The following is a 6,851-nucleotide window of genomic DNA, read 5'->3' on the forward strand; positions in this document are numbered from 1 at the left end:
AACTGGCTCTTTATCACTATAACTAACTGGGCTAACTTTTCTAGCTAATGCTAAGTTTGTAACACTACTTGAACTGTGCTGTGTCACACTGACATAAGCTGTCATTGTTCAGCTGGGAGCTAAATTAAGAATTTATTTCTGTATTTGTGTTTTATACATCATAACCTTTTTTTACATTGTTTATTAATATCAAGACATCTAACTTGTTCTAATAACTCTCAATCTAACAGGATAGAAAGGGACTAGAAGTTGAGCATAGAAGCTGTTTTGGACATCTTTCAGTTTTTGTTCTGTACATTTTTGTCTTCAATAAAACAATATGTTATAAATAAATAAAAGTGCTTTGGAAAATGTTCCGTTCACTGCAGTTATTGCTTAATAACACAGTAATAAGCAGGTGGTTAATAAGCAGCTGCTGGCTTGATAACATTTTACAAGAGCATTTCTTTTTGTTTTACATCTGAAAGTTTAACTTGTTAGAAATAATACGTTATATGAATGATAAACACAAAATATCTTGAGAATGTAAAAAAACAATAAGATTAGGACATTTTTAAAAATAAACTATAACTTTTTTTTAAAGAAAAAAACTTTGCTGTGCAAATAAATAGTAAAACTAAATTGTGATTCCTCATTGGTTTAAGGAATCACAAATTAGGTGCTATGAGGTAGGACTTAAAATTAGCTTCAAACACAATTTCAGATTATGAAAATGTTTTCTTTTTTTTTTCTCACAATGTTTCCAAGAAGTAAGATTATGGAAACAATGTTGAACCTGGACCCCCCGTTTTGACCCTAAATATGAATACTTGTGAGAATATAAGTCTAAATTGTCAGTGTACAGTAGAGTGCAGTATGTAAAGCTGGTAATTGTGCTCTGGTGAAACCTCTCTGTGGAGGGTGCTGGGAGGCCATTTGCTGTCCCAGATACATACACAGCATATGATATTGATGACTGGGGAGATGTGGCGTTTAATCAGGTTTATTGATCAGGGCAGGACCGTTCCACCGGTCGTCCGTAAAGAGGACAGCATGAGGATCGAAAAAAGGAGAGGAGGGGGGTCGGAGTCCTACTCTGGAGAGTCACTCTCAAACACACCTACTGCAAACACTCCATGCTTTTATCCGCTCAATATTGGATTCAATCACTCTAAACCAGGGGGGAAAAAGCTTTCAGTGCGCTCACTCCAGCTGTTTCCTGCAGCGATTACGAGTTTCGTAATGAAAAGACACTCGATATCCTGGTTATCCGGGAGTGTCGTGCAGGCCTGAGCTTGTGTAGTTGGGCCTGAGAGAGGACCAGTGCTAATGACTGGGCAGATACTTCTGTTCACTGCTAAACCAGCAGATATTAACCCATAAAAATCCCAGGAACTAATGATGCTCTAAAAGAAGTGACATATAGGAATGACAAGGAGTACATCATAAGATTAACTACAGATACAGTGTGTTACTACCTAGTAGTGATGACTCAAGTCCTCATCTCTGTTCACTCCTTGACTCAGACTCACCCTTAACCCCTTAAAATCCCAGGCGTTTACATACTTAGGCTTATTATTCAGTAACTACAGGGACTTCAATGCAAACTGTCTGAGCTATTTTTAGGTTATAGAAGTGTGTAATAAAACTTCCTTGGCCATATAAGGAATTAACATTCACTTGAGTGGCATACCATCCCGTACAGTTCCATATAGTCTCATATAGTTAGTAAAGTTTGTATAGCCCTGGTCAAATTACGTTTTGTTGAATTTCTAAGTGAAAAAAGTAACACAACCTCACAAACCTAAATATGTCTGCACATTTTAAAGCACAATTTATATCTATTTGCTATATATATAGTGTGTGTATATATTAAAGCTTAAGCCACAAGAGGCCGTGCATTACTGCAATTTTATCATAGGAAGGGTGCTCTTAGGCACGATGCAAAGCGTTGTTCTTTTTCAGAAAATAAGTTATTATTAATAATAATTGACATGAACTAAGAAATGTAGTTCCTTTAGACTAGGGTATCGTTGCCAAGCAACCATGGAATGCTAAAAGAGGAGAATGTTTGGTCACCCATCTCTATATACATCTCTATATACTGTGGTCAGTTCATTTCTTTTTGTCGTATAACAATGAACATGTGACAACACAGCACTGTTTAATGCACAAAAAAACCTTTACTTACTACTTTTTCTTAAAACCTTTACTAAGTACTTTTGGTCACTAAATTACCACCGCGAGTCTTATTTAGCACCAATCCAGCAGCGTCCCGATTCTTGTGCTGGGGCTGAATCTCAAATGGCTCCCTGCTCCCTACACAGTGCATTACGTAGGAATCAGGACTGAGCCACATCCATACTTGACAAATGATGCACTATTTGCAGAGGCTAAAATTTCTAAATGTTCATAGCCAGCACACTATTTATGGAGCACAGAGCTGTGGGTTCATTCAGCCTGGGTTTGGTGCTACTTCTGACTGAAACACGAACATTTGAAGCGTGTAATCCACACTTTTTTTGAAGTACTTTACTTCAAGCCTGTGGTATTAATCATGGAGTTGTTTAGGCCGTTTACTGTCATATAGCCTGTCAGCTGGCTGACCAGCCTAGTTCTATTTAAGAACATAAGTCACCAGGCCCATAGTTTAAACAAAAAACGGGTTCTTACTTCATCAGTACACTCAACGGTCCATGCGAGCATGAAAGTCAAAGAATATTCCATTAACATCACAAGGGTTGCTTTTCATGCAATGTTGTGATAATATAGAGTTCAGTTGCAGTTAGACAGTCATAGGTGTATATATATGTATTGTGGATTTTACAACAGCTTTGAATATATATATATATATATATATATATATATATATATATATATATATATATATATATACCGTTTAGAGAAACAGATGGACTACAGTCTGTAACTGTAGAACTACAAAGTACACCTATATAGTAAGTGGAGCTGATAAAACGGACAATGAGCATAGAAACAAGGAAGTGGTCATAATGTTATGCCTGATTGGTGTATATATATGTGTGTGTGTGTGTGTGTGTGTGTGTGTGTGTGTGTGTATGTGTGTACATTTAATAGTATAGCAACAAAACTACTGTAATAACACCAGAATCTGCTATATAAGTAACCATTGACAGTTTAAAAGACAGGACTGAAGTGCTACATTCAGTAAATACAGTGTTTACAGGTAAGAGGTAACAGTTAATCAGTCTGTAGGTTGTATAGCAAGTACTCTGGCCTGCTAGGTTAATAGCTAATACACTTGAAGTTTTAGTACTTTTTAAAGGACTGTGGACTGTTACTTGCTAAAACTTTAATACCTTAGAATTTCAGCTAAATTAGTTATTGCACTAGCTAGAATACTTGACATTCAATCTACATGTTAGCCAACCGTTTCAGGCTGTCTCTTATAGGCTTCATTTCGTCCATCATACAAGGTTTATCTGTCATAAAAGGGTTGTTATTTGAAGCCGTATATAACCTGATGGTGTTGCGAGTTGTGGGAGAACAGTACTGCAGCAATGACTGTGCATGACTGTAGCAAAACTGACAAGGATGACACACATATAAGACTGGAGAAAGTTTATTCAAAAATTAGTTTATCATTTTGTTCTGAACACTGAAATGTTAAGTCTCAAGTCCAAATTGAGCCATATTAGTTAACCCTTGAAATGACCAGGATCCACTGGCAGGCCCAAAATTTATAACTTAAGAATAGATCAACCAGTTTGCATTGAAGTCCCTGTAGTTACTGAACAATAAAGCTTAGTATGTAATAAGTGTGGGATTTTAAGGGGTTAAGGGTGAGGCTGAGTCGAGGAGTGAGCAGAGATGAGGACTTGAGTCATCACTGCTATGTAGTAACACACTGTATCTGTAGTTAATCTTCTGATTTGCTCCTTGTCATTCCTGTATGTCACTCCTGTTAGAGCATCATTAGTCTCTGGCCTTTAACTAGATCCTCTCACCTGATTGACACACATAGTTGATATTAACACCGCCCATTTCCCTCTCCACTCCCAGTGTCATTATCCAGCACCTTTCTCTCTCTCTCTCTCTCTCTCTCTCTCTCTCTCTCTCTGGAGGTGTCAGTTCTTCAGGCCTGAGTAATTTGATGCTGCTCCTCTCCTGCTCTTTGACCAGCCATCGGTGCATAAGCGCTTCACAGCAGCTTTGAAGTGGTGGTGGTTGTGAGCATGCTCAGTGAGAGCGAGGCCCTCTACTACTGCCACAGTAATTACTACTGCTGTCTGAACAGCTCCTGCTGATAGACCTGCACACACTAGATTAATGGAGGAGGAGGAGAAGAAACGCACACACATGCAGCACTGTGCAAAAGTCAGAGACCACCCTTCATTTATTTTATTTCTGAAAAGACTACATATAAAATAATTCACTTGCATAAGGTAGGGGATAGTCAAAGAGAAATAATATGTTTTTTAGGTAAAAATCTGGTGCACACCAGATACTATCAGGTGAGCACCCAATACTATCAAGTAAGCAAACTGACATATTGGTAAATTATTATGGTTTTTATAGCTGTCTGGAAATACTGTATAAACCTTATCATCTTTAAGTCGTTTATTTGTTTTTGTGCCACCTGTCGTGACTCTAAAGAATCATAAATGTCTTCTTCCATGACAGAATAACTGAGGATAACAAGCACTGCCGGTGCACAGAGCAGTGGTCTGGGAAGTCATGATACAATGGAGCCCAATGAACACTGACACTATTATTTATAGATATACAGATGCACACACACACACACACACACACACACACACACACACACACACATATACACTTTTTTTCTCACCTGATAGTATCTGGTGCTCACCTGAGGGTATCAAGTGACCACTACCTACTATCTGATGTTCACCTGATTACATTGGGAGCTCACCTCATAATATCTGGTGCCCCACTGATTGCATTGTGTGCTCACCACATAGTATCTGGTGCCCAGCTGGTAGTATCTGGTGCTCACTAGATAGTATCTGGTGCTCACCACATACTATATGTGGTGCTCACCTGATATTATCGGGTGCTCACCACATAGTATCGGGTACTCACCACATACTATCTGGTGCTTATCACATACTCTAGGGTGCTCACCACATAGTATCTGGTGCTCACTTGATAGTATTGGGTGCTCACCTGATAGATTTTTACCTAAAAAATACACCACGTCTCTTCAGGGGCTCCGTAATTAACTTTCATTTAATGTGATTTTTTCCTTCTCGTAATAATTTACATACATAAATATATCTTCAATGCTGAAACAAAAGCTTGAATCTCAAAAAAACAGTGAATAGACATGGAGTATAGATACAGTGTATAACTGGCAGCTGCTATTTTCATATTTTCAAACAAAAACCTGCAAAAACAGAAGTTTGGTTCTGACAACAACGCTGTATGGACAGAATATTCATACACACTTTTATGCACAGGTACAATATGCACGGTAGTAAACACACTCAGACACTGGTTGGTGCCCTGTTTCTTGGTGTTGAGTGTGTAAATGAGCGAATGTGTCTCTATAGCTGATTTAATGTGGCACATGTTCTCTGCGCTGCAGCTTTAACCCGCCTTCATCCTCTCATGGGAGGGAAATCACTGCCAAATTACAAACACACCGCTTACACTCCGAGTAATACCTGCTAATGATCGCGCTCCTCACTCTGCTGCAGGACGCTCTGCCGCACGTGTACGTACGCAGGTTTCCTGCTCCGTTCAATGTCACACACACATAAGCTTTTTGTAATAGATGCTAATGCAGGAACACCTGTCACTGCTGCACTTCGTCCCTCTTTACTCTCTCATCCTAAGAAGATTACGCACGCTAATCCCAGGTATTCCAGCTGAAAAAAATACTCTTTTCTGTCCTAAACTCCTAAACCTGCACTACCGCCAAGCTGTTTATCTGTACGTTTATTTATTTATTTATCTTCCCTAGTTTTACATTTATTCTGTATATTGCAGAAAATTCTGCATATTGTTTCCCGGATGAAGGAAAAACCAGACACATGGATATGTATTTACACACTCACACATACTGTTGTATGCAAAAGTTTGGGCACCCTCGGTCAAATGACATGTAATGTTGATTCTGTCAGTAAAAATAAGTTAATACATCTTCTACAGAGAACACTTTTGCACATTTTAATGCACAGTCATAATTTATTTTCTGAAATTTGCATATCAGGGAAAAATAAAACATTAAATGTGGCCTGTTCAAAAGTTATGGCACATTTTACATTGACAGTTTCATTGTTGTTAACATGTTAAAATTGGCAAATAGGAATTGTGCACTAAAAAATGCAGACAAATGTCCCGAATTGTTACATTGATGTTACACTAGATCAAAATTTCTGACCTCCGACTAGGAAAAACGAAACAAAATGCCCCTTCGCTGGGAATTCCTACTCAGAAAGTTACAAAGCTGTTCTCAACTGTACAGAATGATGTCACTGCAATGTGGCCACTCACGTCATCAACAGTAGGTCCCATCAATGATGCTGCCAAGCTGGGAAGACAAAGGTCAGCACAAGCTTCCTCCAAGACATGGAGGCGCCTCCACATCTTTCAACTGCTGCTGATGCAACATCACCCGGCAGCTTAACACGCTTGGAGAAGAATGCTAACTGCCCAAGTTGTGGTCCCCAGGAGTCGTGTCACTGGTGTTACTGCGTAACAAAAAATCTCTTACTTTGAAATAATCACATTGATGACATCACTCGACTTCATTTTACCTGTTTTCTGAGGATCTAGTCCACTGTCTCTTTTAGTTATCAGATAATTTCTCATTTAGCTCATGATTTCATATGAAGCTTTTAGTTGAAGTCACAGGTGTGACC

This window comes from Colossoma macropomum, unplaced genomic scaffold, assembly GCF_904425465.1.
Source record: "Colossoma macropomum unplaced genomic scaffold, Colossoma_macropomum, whole genome shotgun sequence".
Lineage (NCBI taxonomy): Eukaryota > Metazoa > Chordata > Actinopteri > Characiformes > Serrasalmidae > Colossoma > Colossoma macropomum.